Below are 25049 nucleotides of genomic sequence, written 5' to 3' on the forward strand. Positions count from 1 at the left end.
TCCTAAGCAATAGTGGTTAAGCACATATACATAAACAATAAGCAATGTATTCTTTTATGGAACTGCATTTTGTCTTAAAGCAATACAGTCAGCCATGATTTCTAGCTTCATAACACATTTATTCTTACACCAAATTTGTGTGGTCCTCTTTAGCAACTCTAGAGAAAAATAAGAGTTCAGCACTGATTCAAAAGTCTTATTCTAGAGCCAATACCTGTATAAAAGTTAGTCGAACAATAGTTTCCCCTTACTGGCTGGTGAAGTAATGTATTCTGTTCCATTCTATTCCCAGAGCCAGTTTCCACTGCCAAATCAACCAGATTTGTCCTCTTTTCAGTCGCTTTTCCAGTTCGATAAATCACATTGCGCTCAACGTCGCTGTCAGAGTTAATAAGACTCCAGAAGTACATAAAGTCATCTACTTCTTCAATCTTCTGTCCACCCGCCGTGATGGGCACTCACAACTGCAGGACTCTCTGCTTTTTTCGACTAATACACAACCCACATTTCGCCCATTTATTCTCAAGACCCCATTCATTCTCAGGTGCCAATTCTTGAGTCGGACCAAATATGACAATTTTGTCCACGTTTACTCATGTGGACTATAGGATTAGCCACAATTAAACACAAGGCATATTATTAACTACCCAGCATAACCAGATGTATAGCAGTTGGTTGTCTTATAATATACATATTTAAATTTTTAATGCATTCCAATTTTAATTCTACAGAAATGAAATTTTCCCACACATATAAGCATTACACTGATATTCAATAATTAAATTTCAATAAAGCATAATAAAATGGCAGTAACAAATCTGAAAGTCAATGTTCTGTTATACAGTAGAATTATCTGGACATGGGTCAGTTCTGTTAAATTTAAATGCTTTCTCCTGAATCACATAAAGGACTACTAAAAAGGATAGCTCAGAGAAAATAAAAGTCACACAGCTTGCAATTCAATGGAAGATTGAAAAACTGATGTGCAGTAATTATTTAATAATTCATGAAGTACAAATATATTGCTGCTCAAAGTATACACACAATTATACACAAAATCAAAATTTTCACTTAATACGCTACCTAGTGTGTATTTTCCGTAGTCACTGTGGCTCTGGTAGATTTTGTTAAGCAGGACAGTGTTCTGTTAGCTTTCCCCCAAGCTCAAATTCCATAAGGTAGCAACAAAAATACATCTCTCTGCTTGTAGGAAAGCTAACACCCCTTTTATTAGCAAACATATAACAAGAGACAGCAAGACCCCTCGCAGGCCACAAGATCTTGCTGGAATCCTTACTTTGTCTTCTCTAGTTAACTAGTGACTATTACAGGTTACATTTACTGCATCAGTAATTGGGCTTGTAAAAATGTGCCACAATATCTCATGCGTATAACGTAATGCTTGTTATTTGCACAATATACTGTATAACTTGTGGTCTCAAGATATTACTTGCGTCCATAAAAGTTTGTTTGCATAAGATTAAAAAAGACACTGCTTTTTGACACTTCAGGAGCCCCATATAAGATAGTTTAAGACGAGGAAAAAAGGCTTACTTCAAAATGCTTATTTAAATTTTAGGGTGAATTCTAGAAAGCAGAAATTGCTTTAGGTATGGTTTCCAAATAACACCATGGAGAAAGAACATATTCAGTTTCCATGTCTCAACGGTGAGTGGGAGGCATGAGAATGACCCGCCAAAACAGCAATAGAAGGCATGCGATTGTACTTTTATTTTTGAATGATATACAGCATTCTATTGGGTGTAACTGAGCAATATTGAACTATAATCTATATTGACAAAACATCTGAAAGGTCTCTTTTATGAATTTAAAACAGTTTGGACTGCGTAACAAGTAATGAGGGCTTGCTGTTAAATTTAATGAAGAAAAACATACACCATTTGACCTAAAGAGAACTGGGTAAAATTAAAAGTGGTCCTAAATAAAATTTACTTTAGTAAAATGCAAACAGATGTAAAATGTACTTAAGTGAAGTAACAAAGTAGTCCTTCTTTGTTACTTTACATGCCTTTACTGTACAATCTCACGGTGTCTCACATATTCACAGATATAACAAAATTAAAATATTCATCCAATGTATTTAAATATACAGTATATTAGTAAACTGATATGCATATATATGGTATATTCATTGATACTCATTTTAATGAATTTATTAATAATATTAATAATAATTAATAATAATAATAGTAATAATAAAAGTACTGGATACTAAGTTTGGAAAGTATACATTAATGGCATTTGAAACCTGATTCAGATACGTTGTGTGTGTCTGATTGTATATGCGTCTATCACTTTTTCTATATGAATTATTCTTGAGGCAAGTATTTGGTTAATATATTACCCACTAACATTTAACATTTTATTGTAGGCAGAGAAAATAAGCAGATGTTTTCTAAAATAATTCTTTATAATAATCTCTGAAATGAGCACATCCCCTTTTCCTCATGAAGTTCCATATGTAAGTTACTCCATTCTACAGACTTGAGTCACCTACAGGCATTGGTCAGAGGTTGTGAATCTTCACTTGTAAGCCCAAGCTTTTGGTAATGTAACTAAAGGGAACTTAATGAAACCAGAAAAATACCCTGTTTAACATTTAATTAGCACAAAACAGAAAAAGAGACAAGGTTGGCTTTAAACGGAGAGTGGGGTTAGAATTTACAGAGATCTATCGGCTGGAGGAATCCCAAAGAAATGCGAAAATAACCTTTTCCCTTGATTCAGGAATTGGCATTGATCTGTCACGTTGTTTGTACTTACCAAGCTCCCAGTGGCATGTTTCAGCTTGAAAAACGTTAAGGCTAGTTCATTAGCTGTCCATAGCTTATTCCTGTGAATGGATCACAATAATACTGTGGTTAGTTAATGGCTTTCTGCTGTATCCCCAAGAGCCTGTCTGTCTGAGGCCTGCAGGGCTGAAAAGCTTCTCATTTTTTCCTATTCAGTCCCAATGAAAAGCCCAGTACCCATATTAAGTACTGAGGCACAAGATATTTTGTTAGTATTTCATTTAAAATGTATATTTTTAACCTCTTAGAATTCTTTCACTTTTCCTAACAGACGTTGTTATTTTTTCAAAATTCTTCATCGCAGTATTACTCCTCTGTGATGTGTAGGGCAACATTTACAGTTTCAGAGGTAAAGGGCTACACTGACATTTGAGTTGTTTTAACTGAGATAGTTAAGGTTGAAGTTATTGTGCCTGTGCAAAAGGACAAAGCAGGTAAATGTCATTCCAACACTAAAAAGATAGGAATGAAGGTTAAAGGAACACTCCACCCACAAATTATGTTTTTTTTTTATGTTTATTACCTTGTGTTATTTGTATTGGTGACTGAGAAACAAATTGTTAACTCATCTTTTCGTGGAGAACTAAGATAAAAACATTCTAGATACAATAGACTTCCATTGTGACCGATCTTGAACAAAAGCACCAAAACGTCCATGAAAAATCTCAAATTACTCAGGTTGCATAATCCAAATTTCAGAAATTCAGTCATATGATCACAGTGTTCCAAAATAAATTTTTGCTAAATAATGTTAAATAAACCATTTCTAGAAAATGTTCTCATGTACTACTGAGAAGCATGATTTGCTTGTGGTGTTTAAGATGGCCCCATCCCAGTGAATTTTGTTATCTCCATTCTTCATGAATAATTCAGATTAAAAAAAATCCTGAACACTACTATGGATAACAGATAGTGAGTAAAGCTTATGTTATATTAAATGACTTTTAGTTGAAGGGTATTTCATATTTCCAAAGAATTGCAAGCTTGCCCTATTTTCTTACCGCCAATAACACATAAAACATGAAAAATAAGACAAGTGTGTGTCTCTTTTATTTGTGATGTCCAAAACAAATTTGTGGCTGCATTTTATGCATTGTACTTTGGTGACTGTTCATTGGTTGTCAGCTCTCACACAAAGACACAGAGCCTGGTCCTCCAACTTAAGGCAAAATCGTGGAGGGTCATGGACTAGTCACTGGGTAAACCACACTACATGCTTGAAGGCCACGGGGGCATGTCGCAAGACTCCAGACTCAATTAGATTATGTAAATGAAGTATACAGTGCATCCGGAAAGTATTCACAGAGCATCACTTTTTCCACATTATGTTATGTTATTCCAAAATTGATTAAATTCATTTTTTCCTCAGAATTCTACACACAACACCCCATAATGACAATGTGAAAAAAGTTTAATTAAGGTTTTTGCAAATTTATTAAAAATAAAAAACTGAGAAATCACATGTACATAAGTATTAACAGCCTTTGCTCAATACTTTGTCGATGCACCTTTGGCAGCAATTACAGCCTCAAGTCTTTTTGAATATGATGCCACAAGCTTGGCACACCTATCGTTGGCCAGTTTCGCCCATTCCTCTTTGCAGCACCTCTCAAGCTCCATCAGGTTGGATGGAAAGCATCGGTGCACAGCCATTTTAAGATCTCTCCAGAGATGTTCAATCGGTTTCAAGTCTGGGCTCTGTATGGGCCACTCAAGGACATTCACAGAGTTGTCCTGAAGCCACTCCCTTGATATCTTGTCTGTGTGCTTAGGGTCGTTGTCCTGCTGAAAGATGAACCGGTGCCCCAGTCTGAGGTCAAGAGCGCTCTGGAGCAGGTTTTCATCCAGGATGTCTCTGTACATTGCTGCAGTCATATTTCCCTTTATCCGGACTCTTCTCCCAGTTCCTGCCGCTGAAAAACATCCCCACAGCATGATGCTGCCACCACCATGCTTCACTGTAGGGATGGTATTGGCCTGGTGATGAGCCGTGCCGAATTTCCTCCAAAAGTGACGCCTGGCATTCACACCAAAGAGTTCAATCTTTGTCTCATCAGACCAGAGAATTTTGTTTCTCATAGTCTGAGAGTCCTTCAGGTGCCTTTTGGCAAACTCCAGGTGGGCTGCCATGTGCCTTTTACTAAGGAGTGGCTTCCGTCTAGCCACTCTGCCATACAGGCCTGATTGGTACATTGCTGCAGAGATGGTTGTCCTTCTGGAAGGTTCTCCTCTCTCCACAGAGGACCTCTGGAGCCCTGACAGAGTGACCATCACATTCTTGGTCACCTCCCTGACTAAGGCCCTTCTCCCCTGATCGCTCAGTTTAGATGGCCGACCAGCTCTATGAAGAGTCCTGGTGGTTTTGAACTTCTTCCACTTACGGATGATTGAGGCCACTGTGCTCATTGGGACCTTCAAAGCAGAAGAAATTTTTCTGTAACCTTCCCCAGATTTGTGCCTCAAGACAATTCCTTTGACTTCATGCTTGGTTTGTGCTCTGACATGAACTGTCAACTGTGGGACCTTATATAGACAGGTGTGTGCCTTTCCAAATCATGTCCAATTAACTGAATTTACCACAGTGGGCTCCAATTAAGCTACAGAAACATCTCAAGGTTGATCAGGGGAAACAGGATGCACCTGAGCTCAATTTTGAGCTTCATGGCAAAGGCTGTGAATACTTATGTGCATATGATTTCTCAATTTTTTTATTTTTAATAAATTTGCTAAAATCTCAAGTAAACTTTTTTCACGTTGTCATTATGGGGTGTTGTGTGTAGAATTATGAGAAAAAAAATAAATTTAATCTATTTTGGAATAAGGCTGTAACATAACAAAATGTGGAAAAAGTGATGCGCCATGAATACTTTCCGGATGCACTGTACATCTGGAAAATTACTGAAAAAGTCATGTAATGTGACATGTCCTAAACAGATACAGAAATGGTCACTTTAAGGAGTATTCCTTTAAAAGAAGGATGTTTCAGCTGTATAACCTTTGCCAGATGTCATAATGACTAATGACTGTCATTTTGATTCACTTTACTAAATCAGTTCCTTCAATACCTGTTTAACTGAATAAATTCTTTTGATTCTTTTCATTTCCTTAGAATCTAGCATATATGGGAAGTCACATCATAAATATATAATTTCATAATTCGTATATTATTTTCACATATATGTATGTTTCTGTATATAAATATATCATTCATATTATTGTTTGTTAATTTATATTCAGTTCAATATCAGGTCAGGTCAGGTAGGGGAAGCATGCACTGGTACAGCGCGTTCCTGTACCCACAACATGACAAAACAGCTCAGGATCCTGGTTATCAATCCCCCAGGCAGACAGGAGGTCCAGTCCCATCCTCCGGAAATGACCCTCTATCTGCCACAGCCAGGTGTTATGTGGGTGTCCCCTTGGTCTTTCCAATCACTTGGGTCCTCAACAATGAGTATCCTGCAAGTCGGATCACCCTCGGGGAATCACATCAAATGGCCGTGGTGCTGCAACTGGAACTCCCCACAATGCAGGTAATGTGCCTCATTTGGGACTCCATGAGCAGCCGCTTATTCGACATAAAGTCAAACCAGTGGTACCCATGGTTTCTCCAAAGATACAAAGCGCCAAAGGAGTCCAGACTTTGTCTCATCTCACTGGATAACATCCATGTCTCACAACCATATAGCAAGACAGGAAGAATCAGGACTTGAATGACTTGGACCTTCGTCCTTTTGCATAGATATCGGGAGCTCCACACCTTTCTTTCCAGTGACCTCATGACCCCCCGTGCTCTCCCAATCCGTCTCCTGACTTCATAGGAAGAGTCACCAGAGATATGAATGTCACTGCTGAGGTAAGTAAACCTTTCAACGAGGTCAACACTCTCTCCGCAGATAGGCACACTGCTGATGGCTTTACCTAAGATGTCATCGAAGGCCTGAATCTTGTTTTTTATCCAGGACACTCGCAAGCCCAGACACTCAAACTTTTCACTCAGTCTCTCGAGAGTCCTGATCAGAGGCTCCATTGACTCAACAAAGATCACGGCATCGTCGGCAAAGTCAAGATCAGTGAATCTTTCTTTGCCAACAGATGTCCCACAGCTGCTGGACCCCATGACCTTGCTTAACACACCGTCCATACAAGCATTGAACAGAGTAGGAGCAAGAACACAACACGGATGACCCCCAGGATCAACTGGGAAAAGTGCAGAGGTTCTGCCTCCACTCTGCACAGCACTCACACTACCAGCATACAGGCCGGCCATGATATCCAGCAACTTTGAGGTGATCCTGTGAAGACTCAGGACATCCCACAGAGCAGCTCGATCAACTGATTCAAAAGCTTTATGAAAATCAACAAAAGCTGCAAAGAAACTCTGCCGATATCCATGTTTGCAATCCATGAGAACCCTCAGTGCCAAGATGCAGTTGATAGTAGACTTCTTAGGCGTTAAACCAGACTGCTCCGGTTGTTGGTAGGTGAGCAAGTGATCACGGATCCTATTGAGGAAGACCCTAGCAAGGACCTTACCTGGCACAAAGAGCAGTGTTATTCCCTTGTAGTTACCGCAATCCACGCGATCACCCTTCCCTTTATAGATAGGGACAACAAGTTTTGTTTTCCAGTCATTTGGAATGACGCCAATCTCCCAAACGAAATCAAAAAACCAATTAAATATCATAAATATATAATTACTAATTAATAATTTATAATTACATTTATTTATAATTTTAATATTTTAAATTCATATGCCATTTTCCTGTGCATTACCCAGCAGTTGTGAAATGAAAGACGATGATGGAATCATACAGGACATGCATGTACTTTCCAACTCCTGTTGAGCTCCACTGAATGGATTTGTTTGTGGTCATGGATGCATTCATATTATTCACTAAAAAGAGTCACTCAAAAATAGTAAACCATTTGTGAATTACCCATCATTAATGATGAATAAAAGGGAAAAAATGTACATGCTGTATGTATAGGCTGAAGGAAGGAGCTGTAGAGAAGGTAAACTGTGTGAGTCAGTTGGCTTGTAATAAACAGGTTTAAAATCCTTTAAAGCTGATAGAAAGTCTGACGTCAAGGAATGGTAGAATTATTACAAGGTCCCCTCCAAAGATTCCACAAAATTTCAACACAGCATCCTTTGGTTCTGCCACATACAAAAAAATAAAAATAAAACATGCACAGTATCCTTCTTTAGGTTTCTCAGAAGCTTATTTTCTCTGCTATACACCCACTAATAATAGTACTTGGGTGTTGTACCGTGTTAGCCATTATGGATGAGGTGAGAAGTTAAGCAAAATGACATCTTTTATTGGCTAACTAGAAAGATTAAGGTGTCATTTTGCTTAACTTCTCACCGCACCTACTGACAGAAAAATTACAATACCTTTACTTTATAAATAACATCATCAGTGTTATGATTGGTACTTTTTATTAAATTTTACAAGTTATTCTGACTGCGGTGGGCTAACGCCCTGCCCAGGGCTTGTTTCCTGCCTTGCACCCTGTGTTGGCTTAGATTGGCTCCTGCAGACCCCCATGACCCTGTAGTTAGGATATAGCAGGTTAGATAATGGATAATGGATGTTATTCTGAACCTGTTTTGCTGTTCTTTATATGCAATTATACTTTAATTAATGAATTAATTTCTGGCATTGTTTTCTTACTAAAATGTTGTTTTTGAATAGTTATAATTTTTTTGCATCTTTTTTGGAACCATCTTCATCTTCATGCGTGTCATCATTTTGTGAGTCTCATTGTCAAGACGCACTACCTGTTGCCGGTGGCTTGGCATTGACTCCTTTGGAATAAAATATTACCTGTGACAACAGTTCCTTGTTCTTGTTTGTGGATAAAGGAAAAAACGCTGTGGTTGTTGTGTTCTTTATTAGTGTTAATAGATATATTTTAGCTATGACTGACTTTTGATTTACAATTCCACAGATAGGATGAATTGTCCATTACAAATTTTTCCATGTGTTTTTTGACATTTTCTTCTCGTGTTGCATTGATTATTCGATGCTTGCTTTTTATGGCAAATGTAACAATTAAACCTTTGAATTCCAAGTTTTATGACTTCCTTAAGAACACTAAGAATACACCTACCACCTTATTGAAACCCTATGCAATTAATGAAGCATCTCCTGCTCTTTTGCTGGGCTGTCTCCATCACAAGTTCAATGATCTTTGCTCCTGAGCCCACATACATGAACGATCCCCAACTCAGGGGCAGCACAATATTGCAGGAAAGATTGTGTGAAAGAATGATCCTTTCTCTGACATTGTCAACTTTACTAACTTTAAGCAAAGTGCTTGGACCCTGAGAGCTGCACATTCTGTATCTGTCAAATAATTCATTAACCAATGTTCCAAACAAATTCCCTGCAAACTCCTTCTATGGGTAATCTGCAGGCACATCAGTTGCCACACCACCAAGATGACATTGTCATCAAACTAGCAGAAAAAGATCGAACAGTGGTGGTCTATGGAAGAAGAGTCTTCACCTTACAGATGATTACCAATAGGAGGTTATACAGTATCTGCTATTTCTCTTCTTGTCAGCAAAAGGGAATTGCCTCTTAATGCTAGCCATCTTATTGTTGGAAACCCACAGATAGTTCAGATCTATCTTCTTTTAAAAATCCATAACTTTGGCAATCCAGGATATCCTGTCGTTTGTGCATAGCCTGCTCCACAACATGTACTTCAGCTTTTCTTGTCAGGCCAATGAGACCACTGTTTGAAAGTGGCCTTTGTATATTTACAAAGTAGAAGACAGTAATCATTCACTAAATTGTTTGACAGATTTGACTTTCAGAGTACTGTTTTCTGTTTGTTTACCTTGGCCATCTCCTCTTTGTCACTGCACAACTTACAAAGAAGGACCGTATTCTTCACTAGGTACTTTAATGTTGTAACAGGAACCACTCAATCACTTGAAACTATGTCACCCCAAATATGATCATATCTAATCCCTCTGGAAATTTTAATAATTAAACAATGGGTCAGCTGTCAGCCCAAAAATTGTATCTACTACAGTATGTTTCTTGTAAAAAGTGTCCTTCTATTTACATAGGTGACACAGGTGAGCACCTTGTATATCATTTGAGGAAGCACATTTGAGTTGTTGAGATCAAACAACTTACTAAGCTTGTTGCAGTCCATTTCACTTCCCTTAATCACTGCCACACTAATCTCTCTATTTGTGATCTTTCACTGATCTTCATCACGATCTTTCGAAGAAAAATAGAAGAAGCTATGCTCATTCTCAGGCATGGATCACACAGTTCTCCAGCACTAAATGACCAAGTAACCTTTCAGACTCTTCCTTCATCTTCTCTAATGGCTGCTTTTTGCACCTACTCTTGTCTTTCACTCCTTTCATCTTTTCTGGCTTTGTTCCCTCCCACTCCTCCTATATATGTAACTGATATTTTCCTTTTCAGGCATACACTTGATGAAGGCAATGATGTGTTTCTAACCCTCTCTTCATTTTTTTCAGTGTGGGAATAACCCTTATAAAGTTTTCCTTTTAGTTGCTCCATGCGCCTTGAGAGGTGAACACATTGCTCTCACAAATCACAGCCAAGTTGTTTACCAAGTTTAGACTTAAGGGTACTAACTGGAATAATTGGTAAACTAGTAAAGTCCGCTGAGCTTATGGTTCATAATTCTAGAGTACAGTAAATCAAAAAATAACTTATCCTGGCCAGTGCTCTGGTTTAATTGTCCATATTTTGGTTTGAGAAAGATTAAACATAAAAGCTTCGGCCCTATGTCCCTATTGAGCTCCACTGACCATATTTATTCCCCCTTTTCCGGAGCAAAATATCTTTGAATCAAATTATTTTATGTTGATTTCATATTTTTAAATCTAACACAGTTAGTAAACAGCCAACTCTATTGAAACTCTTGAAGATGCCATCAGGGCCTCATATAGCCTATTATGGGCAATTGTGGGTACAAAATTCTAGAACAATATGTTGTCAATTAAGCTCATCTCTCTCTATAGGGTGCAGTGGCTTGCCCACTTGTGATTACAAAATGTGCTTCTTAACAGTTATTTCCATTTATCACAGACAATGCCATTTTCCAGCACATGAACCGGTTACTTAACTCACTGTCCACATCTAGACCCTTGGATGATTTTTGCATTTTTGAAGGCTACCCCATGAAATTCTGGGCAATCTAGGCCACAAAATAATGCACACCCCTTTTTCCTGATGTACTTGAAAACTCGCGGTGTAGAGCACAGGACTTTAAACCACAAAGTGACAGGTGCTTAGCAAGTCAGCCAGACTTTTTTTGTGATAAATTTATAATTAAAATTATTAATAATCAGCTACTCTGTACTGAAATGTATGATTGTAAAAGTGTCTGCCAAATATACAGTGATGAATGAATCCAGAAACATCTTTGGATTTCCTGTTTTTTTCTTCGTAAAATTCTAGCATGAGAATCAGAGGCTAGGATTGACATGGTCTTCCCATAAAAATCATTTACTCTAGCGTGAACCTATTGTTCTGACTGACTAAACATGAGGTTCTTCTTGAGTAAGGAACCAGTCGATTCCTTTACTAACATAAATAATTAAACAATTGTGTCCACTTTACCATAGTACCTAACAGCTTTACACTCTCTCTTCCTCTCGTTATATACAGTAATTCAAGGTGTTCCTGCTGTAACAAAGGTATATAATTCCTGCATCATGCCCAAGGCATTCTCCTAGGCCAGAAATCTTAGTAGGAATCCATCTTAAATTCTATAAATACTACAACAGTCTCTTTCAAGCAGTAGAGGCTCTGATTTAGTACATTTCAAATATTATGTCAGGCAGAGGGAGCCTAACTTTACAGAAGAAATGTTTGATTTTTTATTTTTTTTACATGCCGTGCATATTCATACAGTATAAGAACAAATTTGATGGGAAGCCAAAAATGGACTACTTCATTAACCGGATGTAGAAGTCTATTTCATCATCATTGACAATCAAACCCTGACTCTTGTAAAGACTTCTGGCTACCAGATACAAAGCTGCATCCACTTTCTATATGTATAAAATAAAGAGGGTACTTGGATCATTTCCAATGCTTAGGAGAACTAAACAACATATACTGAAAGAGGGCAGCACAGAGGGCTGCCACACAGTAAGGAGACCAGGGTGCACATCCTGAGTCCTCCTCGTGTGGAGTTTGTACAGTATGTTCTAACTGTGTCTGTGTGGTGCTCGGGTTTCCTCCTACAGTCTAAAAGTATGCAGATAGATGGATTAGCGATATTAAATTCACCCTAGCATGTGTGTTCACCCCACAATGGACTGGCGCCCTGTTGATGGATTGTTCCTACTCTGTACCATGTGCATGCTGAGACAGGCTCCAGCCCTCCGTGATCCTGCTCAGAATTAAATGAGCATGAAAATAGTATAGTGTGATATATACTGGGTGAGATAGGAAGAAAGAGAAATATCCATAACAGTTAGTGGTAATTGGAGAGCCAGACCATAACTTTCAGTCCATTAAGTGAGAAAGATGAGTAAAAAAAGTAATTTGATGGTAATTTTAGTGGGGGAGTGCAGAAAGTATCACACATGAGAGATAGGGTTCATGTCAGGTTCTTATCCTCTAAATCCAGACCAGGGTCACAGGGGGTACTGGAGCTTGTTCCAGCTAAGGTAGGGCACAAGGTAGGACAAACTCTGAGCAGGGTGCCAATCCATTACAGGGCACAAACACACACACACACATCAAACACACAATAGGGCCAATTTGGCCACACCAATTCACCTAAAATCCACATTTTGTTGGACAGTGGGAGGAAACCAGAGCACCCAGAGGAAACCCCCACAGGCAGAGGGAGAGCATGCAAACTCCACCCGGGACGCAAAACCCAGGTCTCCGTAAGGCTGGGCGGCAGAGCTAACACTGTGCCACCACCCTTTGAGACAGAAGTTCAAAATCCTTTTTAGGTTGGCCCAGAGGGCCTGTGCATTATTTGTTTAATTGTGTTTATTTAGTATGTTGTGCTACCCCTAGTATTTATCTCCCCTTTGAATAATAAATGCATGTAGTTTATACTATTTTGGTCTCTTTAAAACATATACTAGGCTCAGATTGACCCAAGGCACCCCAGGTCCCTAGTGACCCTAGTGGTCACTAAATACTGTATACATCTCATACACACACACACACATATTTAATATATATATATATATATATATTTCCATTAAATTGTTTCCTTATTGAAATCATGCATTTTATGGTTGTTAGGGTGATTGCAGCTTTAATATTTTATGCAGTAGCATATTTCAAATGAAGACAGGAGTTATAGGAGGCATTAGTTGCTGCTTCCAGTCGCTGTGCATCGTCTAACACAAACAAATTGGTCCAATTACACAACTCTCAGGTGGTTTGCAGATTGAATCTTATTTAAATGCAGCTTCAGCAAATTGTAACTATGTTATCTTTTTATCGGTTACTGTATATCCAAGTGGTAAATATTAATTTATGCCTTCATGTCTTGTAGAATGCTTGTAAAAATGGAAATGAAATTAAAAATTATGGTTTGTTCACTTATTGCCTTTTAGTGGTGTGGGCTTGCCACTAAAATGCTCCAGAAAGAAAGCATGTACAGTTGGCATTTCAATATGAAATAAAATAAATCTGCCACTTTATAAAAGTGTATGTAGCATTTTGAAATATCATTACGTTATACACACTATGCATCCATATTGTACCAGCCCAAATTTAAAACACCATTGTATTTAAGGCATCTTTATTATTATTTGACACCATTACTATTAGATGACAACAAGCAAACCTAAATGAATTAATTTTGAACAGGTGATAATTTAAAACTTACTGGCACAGCAAGGGTAGCATAGTGGTTAGTTCAGCAGCCTCATAGATCCATCATCCTGGCCCTGAATCAAGTGGTCAGAGTTTACATATTTTCCTGAAGTCTGAGTTAGTTTTAACCCTACATCAAAAGATACTCAAAACTGGCCACATGTCAATGGACTGGTATTCTGCTGCTGCCAAGATGGGCTCTGGCTTCAAGTAACCCTTCATTAGATTAAGTAGGCTTAAGGATGCGTTACTTTTACACACAAATAATATAAATGGCTATGTTTAAAGGGAGAGAAGGTAAAAGATCAAATACAATATACATATTAACCTGCAGTGGAAAAATGTTCAATCAAGATATTAATATGAAAGGCACTACATGAATTCAGATCTTTAACAAAGAGTCTTCTGAAATAGACTACAGAAATAAATTTGCCTTTTTTTTTTTTTCTTTTTTTTCCTCAGAGCTAATTGTCTGTTACCTTTGAAAATATTTAAAAATATGATACATGGCAACGCAAATTCTTCTCCAATTACTGTTTTTAGGTTTACAGCTTGCAATTTGCATGCCTGCGGTGGTCTGTCCCGTTAATAAGGAAAGAGGCCAAGCTACAGTTTTCAAGTAGACTAACAATTTAATTGCGGCATTAACATCCATTAACATTTAACTAACCTTTTACACTAACCCCAGGCTCAACCTTAAAGATAATATACAGCTACATGGTGTCTGAAAAAAACAAAATCCATGCATATTTACACTATTACTTACTTGTTAGAATGGAACTGTAATGGAGCTTCAGACCAGTGGTGGACTAGCAAAACCTGCTTCTGCTGATGAGGGCAGTAACACCTATTCACAAATGTTGACTCCTAGGCAGCGAATGACAGTTTTATATATATATATATATATATATATATATATATATATATATATATATTTATTTATTTATTTTTTTTGCTTTAGCTCTGTTATATTAATCATAGTGACAAATACAGCAACTAACAGCAAAAAGAATCAATTCTATCTTGTGATACTACTTAAATGCCATGGCATTGTTAATAACAAATAGAATTATTTAATGAAAGCATTAATCACCTTTAAAAAGCAATGCAGAGTAGCAGTAATGAACATACTTCTTGGATTGTATTTGTAATTTGAAATTATTCTGTTATAATATTATCAGAATTTCTTTTATAATGTGTTTTTAAAGCAACCTGCAGCACAAAGTTCTTTAAAATGTATGTGGTTGAATATTAAATGGGAAGCAGCAGAGAAGAATAAATAAATACATTAGTGAATAATAAGACAATTCACCTGTGGAAATGTAAGTAATAATGCTTTTGAGTCCTATTAAAGATTTCTTTCTTGGATTACAGTTTGAATGCTAAATGCTTTCATTGGATTAATTTTAAACTCTTGTTAAGAAGTTGAATATCTGCTGTCTGTGTTTATACAATGCAGTGAAAGAATTTTTTGTTTCTAAACTCTTTTTTCATATTTTCTGGTTTGAGATTTAAAGTTGTAAAATTGATTATTTTCTGAAAAAAAACTTTGTACACCACTTCAAATCAAATGGCTATTTTAAAAAACTGTACTAATTTACATACATCATTGCATTAAACGCAAATATGTATTGTTGTTGAAACTACATGCCTTAATTTGCTTAGATCAAGTTTATATCATAAAGAAGTCAAACAATTTCTTGACAGTATCCACCTCTGAGAGATTAAAATCTCAAATCAACTTGCACACAACAGACTTCCAGACAATACCAGCGCTTGCTATTTACATAAATTTGCAGATGACTCCTCCATCATAGGCTGCATTAATAATGAAGATGAGTCGGAGTACGGGAGGCTTGAGGTAGGCCTTTATGCTCCTGATGCAGGCGCAACAACCTGCAACCCAACATAAGCAAGACAAAAAGGTTAGTGGTGGACTGCCGGCATGCCAAAGAGCCTTCTGAGGTCAGTCACCATTCACAGGAAGGACGTGGATGTGGTGAAAAGCTGCAAGTATACCTGGGATTTCACATCAACAACAAACTGGACTGGTCTGATGACACAGTGGTGCTGTACAAGAAGGTCACTTGCTAAGGAGACCCAGGTCTTCTGATGTGTGCAACGGGCTGCTGGGAATGTTCAACCAGTCCATAGTAGCCAGTGTGGTTTTCAACAATGTGGTCTCCTGGGGAAGCAACCTGAACTCAAAAGAAGCACAATACCTGAACAAACCTATCAGAAAAACCTGCACCATTACAGGGAAAACCATGGACACACTGGAAGCTGTTGTGGAAAAGAGTATGGTGGCAAAATTGGATGCCATCATGAAAAAACTCTCCAGGAGGCACTCTCTTGGAACACTTTTAACCACAGGTTCGTTCCACCACTATGTGCAAAGAACCGCATCGGGGGGTCTTTTATTCTCACTGTTATTAGGCAATTCAATACTTCCTCCAAATGTACTGGTTAAAATTTTTTTTAAATATCTGCACAAAATATATTTATTTATATTTATTTCTTTACATATTGATTGATCCCTTGATTGATTGATTGATTGGTCATTGGCTATTTGTTCTGTGAGTCTGTATCTTTGTTTTTTATGCTTCTGCTACTGTATTTATCTGAATTTCCCCATGGGATAAGTAAAGTTTATCTAATCTAATCTATTCTAATGATCATTTATTTCCCTCTTTCAAAAGAAAACTTCAAAATGAATGCAAAAGAACATTACCAGAAAGACAGAGATCTGATTATGCAGAAGCTCAAGCCTAGGCAAGGATACAAACTACAGTCGACCCTTGACATACGACCGGCCTGACATGGAACAACTTGATTTACGACCAAAATTTTTCATTTTGATTTACGACCAACACTTGTGTTATGACCCGAATGTGGTCACGTGTATCCGCTTGTAATCAAACAGCCGGGAGCGTTCGTAAGCGTCAGTCGGAGCCCAGATACATGTGTTTGTGGATGTAATTTCGGTCAGTGCAGTGATTTATCTATATATACTGCTCAAAAGAATTAAAGGAACACTTTTTAATCAGAGTATAGCATAAAGTCAATGAAACTTATGGGATATTAATCTGGTCAGTTAAGTAGCAGAGGGGGTTGTTAATCAGTTTCAGCTGCTGTGGTGTTAATGAAATTAACAACAGATGCACTAGAGGGGCAACAATGAGATGACCCCAAAACAGGAATGGTTTAACAGGTGGAGGCCACTGACATTTTTCCCTCCTCATCTTTTCTGACTGTTTCTTCACTAGTTTTGCATTTGGATACAGTCAGTGTCACTACTGGTAGCATGAGGCGATACCTGGACCCTACAGAGGTTGCACAGGTAGTCCAACTTCGCCAGGATGGCACATCAATACGTGTCATTGCCAGAAGGTTTGCTGTGTCTCCCTACACAGTCTCAAGGGCATGGAGGAGATTCTAGGAGACAAGCAGCTACTCTAGGAGAGCTGGAGAGGGCCATAGAAGGTCCATAACCCATCAGCAGGACCAGTATCTGCTCCTTTGGGCAAGGAGGAACAGGATGAGCACTGCCAGAGCCCTACAAAATGATCTCCAGCAGGCCACTGGTGTGAATGTCTCTGACCAAACAACCAGAAAGACTTCATGAGGGTGACCCAAGGGCCCCATGTCCTCTAATAGGCCCTGAGCTCACTGCCCAGCAGCATGCAGCTCGATTGGCATTCGCCATAGAATACCAGAATTGGCAGATGCACCACTGGTGCCCTGTGCTTTTTACAGATGAGAGCAGGTTCACCCTGAGCACGTGACAGAAGTGAAAGGGTCTGGAGAAGCCATGGAGAACATTATGCTGCCTGTAACATCATTCAGCATGAGCTTGTCTGGGGAGGCATATCCAATGCCACCAGGTTGCACCTCAGACTGTCCAGGAGCTCAGTGATGCTCTGGTCCAGATCTGGGAGGCATATCCCCCACAACACCATCTGTCATCTCATTAGAAGCATGCACCGATGTTGTCAGGCATGTATACAAGAACACAGGGGCCATACAAAGTGCTGCATACAATTTTGAGTTGCTGCAATTAAATTTTGGCAAAATGGACTAGCCTGCCACATAATTTTTTCACTCTGATTTTTGGGGCGTCTTTGAATTCAGGGCTCTGTAGGTTGATCATTTTCATTTCCATCAAACGATGTGGCATCCTTTCATTCCTAACACATTACCCAGTCTATATCAGTATAGATATCCAGGAGGATTTTTTTCCCCATTGAGATCTGATGTGTTTTCAAAGTGTTCCTTTAATTTTTTTGAGCAGTTTATATAATTCACTAAGACCATGGCAAGCAAGACGCATAATTGCTAAGGAAGGAAGAGAAGGTAACGAAGGTAAAGAAAGCGATTGTTAAGGGATGTTAGTTAGCGGGCTGGCACGGCACATGATGATGTCATCAGGCTGAGTCAGCACCAGCTTGCTTTGGAGTGTATTATTACAGCAGTTCACAACACGGCCAGCTTTGAACTGAGTGCTCGACTACTGTCATTATTTTTTTATTTATTTTTTTTCATTTTTATTTATTAATTTTATTACAATCAATACATAGCAATCAAGTTTTTACAAAAAAAAGAATTATGTTAAGAACAGATCGATCCCCACCCCTGAGAGAGAGAGCAAGCCAAACGGTGTAAAATTTAAGGCTTGTAAAAATACCTAAATTAATAAATTCTCTGTGCTTTATAAACTTATTTTAAAATATTACTGATTAGATCCTGCCATGTTTTGAAAAAGTCTGTACAGATCCTCTAACTGAGTATTTGATTTTTTCCAATTTTAAATAGTATAACACATCAGTTTCCCACTGACTTAAAAGAGGAGAGTTTGGGTTCTTCCAGTTTATCAGAATAAGTCTGCGTGCCAACAGTGTAGTGAATGCAATCACAATTTGTTTGTCCTTCTCCACTTTAAGCCCCTCTGGAAGAACCCCAAACACAGCTGTTAATGGGTTAATGTTTACTTCTATTGCGGTCCATGCCTGTGTATGTTCATCTATTTGTGTCCAGGTTCTTATCGACTGTATATTTGCCGCCCAGTAATAAAACTGGAAGTTAGGTAGAGCCATGCCGCCTTCTGCCTTTTGTCTTTGTAGGGTCGCTCTTTTGATGCGTGGATGTTTAGAATTCCAAATAAATGAGGTTATTGTTGAATCTAATTGCTTAAAGAACGATTTATTAATGTATATTGGTATGTTTTGAAATAAAAAAGGAGCTTAGGAAGAATATTCATCTTAACAGTGTTAATTCTTCCAGCTAGTGTGAGATGAAGGGTTGACCATCTATGCAAGTCTTGTTTAATTTTTTCCATGCAGACGACAAAATTTTGTTGATATAGAGCTTTATGTTTACTTGTGATGTTTACCCCTAGGTATTTAAACTGTTCTGCAATGATAAAAGGTAGGGTGTCTAATCTAATATTATATGCTTGAGAATTCACCGGAAAGAGTACACTTTTATTCAGATTAATTCTGAGACCAGAGAGCTTTTGAAATTCTGTGAGTGCTGCTAAGACTGCAGGCACAGAATTTTTGGGTCCGATATATACAGTACCATGTCATCTGCATATAATGAGATTTTCTGTTCCAGTCCTTCTCTGCTAATCCCCTTTATCTGATCAGTATTTCGACAATGTATTGCCAGTGGTTCAATGGCAATTGCAAACAGCAGCGGTGACAAAGGGCATCCTTGTCTTGTGCCACGTTCTACTTTAAAGTAGTCTGAGCAAATGTTATTGATGCAAACTGAAGCTTCTGGGTTAGTATACAGTAATTTAATCCATGCACAAATGTTCGGGCCAAACCCAAACTTCTCCAAGATAGTAAAAAGGTATTTCCATTCAATCATGTCGAATGCTTTTTCTGCATCCAATGATAATAATATTTCTGGGGTGTTTGATTTAGTTGGTGAGTATATTACATTAAACAGGCGTCGAAGATTTGAAGATAGGTATAATAAATAAACCCCTAATAAATCCAGTTTGGTCTTGTGATATTACTGAGGGGAGCACTTTCTCCATCCTTCTAGCTATGATTTTAGAGAGTATTTTAACATCGTTATTCAGAAGTGAAATTGGTCTGTATGATGCACATTGTAATAAGTCCTTATTTTGTTTTGGAAAGACAGTGATTAATGCTTGGCGAAAGGTTTGTGGAAGAGATTGGTTATCTCTGGCTTCTGTAAATGTTGCTAATAGGAGGGAGCTAGCTGAGCGGAGAATTTCTTGTAAAACTCTGCAGGGTAGCCGTCAGGGCCTGCTGCTTTTCCACCTTGGAGTGACTTTATAGCATCCAGTAATTCTGATAATGACAAAGGTTTATCGAGTTCCTCCACACTAAAAGCGTCAATTTGTGGTATCTGTAATGTATCCAGAAATGCATTAGATTGTATATTGTCTTCTTTAAACTCAGTAGTATATAGGGATTTATAGTAGTCTCTAAAAGTGTACATTATATTTTTGTGTTCGATGATTTTATCTCCGTTCGTGTTAGTGATTACCGAGATTGCGTTGCGTACATCTTGCTTGTGAATTTGTTGCGCTAAAAGCTTATTACTGTCATTATTAACTTGAGAAACAGCGATCACAATCGAAATGAAGAAGGAAATTGTGTGGAAATATGAGAGTGGCGTTCATGAACGATCTCGTTAGTATGTACAGCATGTCGAAATCCACCATCTCGACAATTTTACAAAGAAAAGATTTGCATGAGGAGGCTCCTTCTAAACAATAACCACCTTCCGTTTCATTCTCCTCCTCCTCCCTACCTGCAGCCCAAAGATGTCAAATTAAATGGTGAGTACAGTATGAAATTGTTGTTTCTGGTAGGCTAGGCACTTTTTATAACTTTTTGGTTAGTACATTCGAAAAATTATTGGTGTTTTGATAAATTATGCACATTACACAACCCTTTTTTATTATGAAAAGGTTAAGTAAGTGTTGCTGTGGGAGATTCGGAATGCATTATGGGTATTTCCATTATTTCTTATGGGAAAAATAGTCTTGACTTACAACCAACTTGAGTTACAACCAGCCCTCGCGAATGAATTGAGTTCGTAAGTCAAGGGTCCACTGTAATCCATTTCAAAGTTGCTGAAAATTTCTAGGGTCTCAGTGCAGTCCACCAAACAGAACTGGAAAAAATCCCAAACTGCCATTTCACTGCCAGATCTGGTCGTCCCCTTATAGATTTTTAGCGTCATGCATGTCACATGTACAGAGGACAGTGAAATTACACTTGCACATGCTATCAACATACAATACAGAATCCACTGCCAGAATCAAAGGACATTTCTTAGGAGAGCTATAAGTAACCTAGTAATTAAAACTGCTGATTCAATTCATTCTTTTAAACCTAAAACACATGTGTTCAGGAAGGCATTTAACTGACATGCTTACCCATTCTGTCAGTTCACACTCTGTCTACATGCTTGTTATAATTATGCTATTTAGGCATGGTCTTCTAGCATTTTGTCTTTATTTATTTCTGTTTACTGTTTCTTACTGTAATTCCGAAATTTATGTATCATATATTTATTTTTTATGTGGGGTTTAATATTCAATGTTAGTTTGTATTCTGTATTGCAATGGGCTGGCGCCCTGCCTAGGGTTTGTTCCTGCTTTGCGCCCTGTGTTAGCTGGGATTGGCTGCAGCAGACCCCTGTGACCCTGTGTTAGGATGTAGCAGGTTGGATAATGGATGGATGGATGTATTCTATATTTGATCCTTTTCTGTGCTTTTATTTAATGATGTACCCTTTTGATCTTTGCAAACGTACCATATAAATATGTATTTTTATTTTATGAGAAATTATGACTCTGAATGACTTAAAGCTGATTTATATAGCTAGGAAATCTCCAGGCCAAAATAATTGCCAAAGGGTCTGGAAAGAAACTTCCACAGTTCTGCCACAGTAAAATGGAAATTTGAAGACTGAACAGTGGGACAGCCAAGAAGAGAACAACTCATAAACCTTAGTTATAAAAGGGTCAAAACTAGAAAGTTCATATGTTATACAGTGTAAGAAGTGACCAGGCATTCAGACAACTCTGAGATGTCAAGGAAGGTTGGGCTACCACCCTAGAAGGCTTGTTTAATAACAACTAAAAAGACAGCCACAAACAGCTCAAACAAAAAAGCATTAAAGGGTTCATTTCTCGGGCAGCAGTTTGCGGTTGATGCTCTGTTATCAGGAACAAGCTGGCTTTATATTTTCGAGACCGCAGTGGGTCTTGGCTGTAGAGGAAGAAGGAGAAGATAAGGTTAGTGTGAGAGCCCCCTTTTGTTCCAGAATGGTATTGCTTACCCTGCCCTGAGTTAGGAAAATGGTTTCTAGACATGCATTTCTAGTGACGCACTTATGACATGTAATGAGTTACAAGTAGTGTAGCATTTGCTATTAAATCCTACACCTATACAAGTCCCTTAATGAAACTGACCAAAAACACAAGCAAAAACATGACAAAAGTGATAATTCTCTTGTGTTTTTTAAATATGTTTAGTCCTTCATGTTTGTGAAGTAAGTAACACCCATCCCATTTTCATCCCCAAAGTGAGCCAGCAAACATTTATGGTATGAACACTGGCTGTTGTGCCACCAAATCACACTGTTGCAACATATCAATAGCAAATAACAGGATAAAAAGGAAATGATCACTTTATTACTAGTATTCTGTTACTGGACTGCACACAGCACACTCTTTCTGTTTTGCAGTGTGATTGAGCCCTGCAATGGTACCAGTGTGATGTCCACTATGTTTGCTTCTTGCCTTACACTCATTTATGCTATGATAATCACTGGCTCCCTGTGACCCAATTGAATTTACCCCTTAGCAGATGTAGGACTAAATGTATACCTATGACTTTTGTTCAGTTCTTTTCACTTGATTTCACGGTACACACATGCTTAATGGCTTCCTCACTAGCTGTCACCAGACAACCTGAGCACATGCATGAATGGTGTTACAGAATAAACACAAAACCTCCGCAAAATAATGCTATATATTTTTTTTTTGTTTTGTCAAGAAGCTCCAGTGGTAACAAAGTAGCTTCAATAAAATGAGTATTGTTTTACATTGCGTGTTAATTTAAAAAGTAAAATGATTAGGAAAGGAAAATTACTTTTAATGTTTTACCCCCAACACTGTTGCCCAATGTGAAAACTAAAAATCAAATCTGAAAAAAAACATTTGAATGAAAGTCCTCGAAGTACGGCACCTTACACAGTGCAGGCTTAGGAACACATGTACCATAAATATAAAACATTTCTTTGCACTGTCCATGTTTGTTGTACACAACACATTTGGCAGCTGATGTCTGTTTGCAGTCAGTCAGTGGTAGAATATCCATGTGATGCTGTCCTTACAGTTGTGATGAGTCAGATGCCTTGTGATGAAGAAACACATTTGGGGCAGAGATCCACATCAGCACCAGAGCTTACAGGTTGAACATCATCCAACTGATTGTGACTATCTGGATCACTGTTATTATCACCAAAATATTCATCTTACAACAAATCTAGTTCCTTCAAAACATCAGCAGCTTTATACCTTTTTCGCAACAGTATAACTAAAACCACTTTCCACAAACTGTTGCGTCTAAAAATACTTACTTTGAGTAAGTCGAGTGTAATTGTGGAAAATCATTTAGATCAGTTAGCATCAAATGTAAGCGTAGAAAACAATTTAGATCAGCTAACATCACATTATAATGTGACCTTGAGAGATGCTCTGGACACAGTGGCTCCTCTTAAAACAAAAGTGATCAAAGCACATAGAAACTCTCCCTGGTTTAATGAAAACACTCGAGCTCTTAAATTAGAGTGTCGAAAACTAGAGCGCATATGGAGAACAACAAAGCTACATGTCTTTAAAATTGCATGAACAGAAAGTGTTAAAAATATAGAAAAGCTCTCTTTAAAGCTCGCTCAGAATACTATTCTACAATAATAGATAGCAATAATAAAAATCCTCGGGTACTGTTTAGGACAGTGACTAAATTAACAAATGGAAATTCAGATCTGCAGTACAACATACCAACAGATATTAGCAGTATAGACTTTATGAAATTCTTCAATGAGAAAATTAAAAATACAAGATCCCAGATTTCTGGATCACAGTACAAACCAAATACTAGCTTGGCAGACCCCGTCTCACATTGCATTCAGCACTTTAGTAATTTTAATCCTGCAACTGAGCAGGAAGTCTTAACTTTAATTTCTAAAATGAAGCCCACTACTTGTTCCCTAGATCCAGTGCCAACAAAACTAGTAAAACGTGCCATGGATGTTCTTGCAGTGTCTGTTCTAAACATTATTAATAGTTCATTATTGCATGGCACAGTACCTGAAGCACTAAAAGTGTCAGTCATTAAACCATTACTTAAAAAGTCAGACCTAGATCCACACATACTAAATAATTATAGGCCTATTTCAAATTTACCCTTTCTCTCTAAAATACTAGAAAAAGTAGTCGCCAATCAGCTTCAGTCACACCTTACATATTACAATTTATTTGAGAAATTCCAGTCTGGTTTCCGCACTGGTCACAGTATAGAAACAACACTAACACAGGATGTAAACAACATTCTGATATCCTCTGATGAAGGAAACTCCACTGTAATTATGTTGTTAGACTTAAGTGCAGCGTTTGACACCATTGACCGTTCTATTTTACTGCATAGGCTAGAAAATGATGTTGGACTTATAGGCACCGTGCTTGCCTAGTTTAGTTCTTATTTATCAAATCAATTCCAATATATACAGAAATGCGCTGACATTACTCAATCATTATACACAGAAGTTCAATATGGTGTCCCGCAGGGCTCAGTACTGGGATTCTTACAGTTTTCACTTTACATGCTTCCACTGGGATCTATCATTAGGAAACATAATGTTAATTTTCACTCATATGCAGATGACACCCAGTTATACCTATCATTTAGATCAAATGAAGTTTCTCCAATGTTGTCTTTAATTAGTTGTGCTAGTAAATTAAAGGAGTGGATAAATGAGAACTACTTGTCTTTAAATACAGAAAAAACAGAGATGTTCATTGTTGGAGGGAATGACGCTGATCACAATAATATTTTGTCATCATTTAACTCAGTTGGAATCCCTATTAATTTCACTAAATCAGCTCAAAATCTAGGAGTTATCTTTGACTCTAGCATGTAATTTAAAGCGCATATTGCAAAGTTGTCCAAATCATGTTTCTTCCATCTTAAACATGTTAGGAAATTAAGGCGCTTTCTAAATAAACAGTATTCTGAGAAATAAATTCATGCATTTATTTCTAGTAGGATTGACTACTGCAATGCGGTGTTCACTGGATGTTCAAACTGTTCTTTATACAGCC

Source organism: Polypterus senegalus, chromosome 12 (genome assembly GCF_016835505.1).
Source record: "Polypterus senegalus isolate Bchr_013 chromosome 12, ASM1683550v1, whole genome shotgun sequence".
Taxonomy (NCBI): domain Eukaryota; kingdom Metazoa; phylum Chordata; class Cladistia; order Polypteriformes; family Polypteridae; genus Polypterus; species Polypterus senegalus.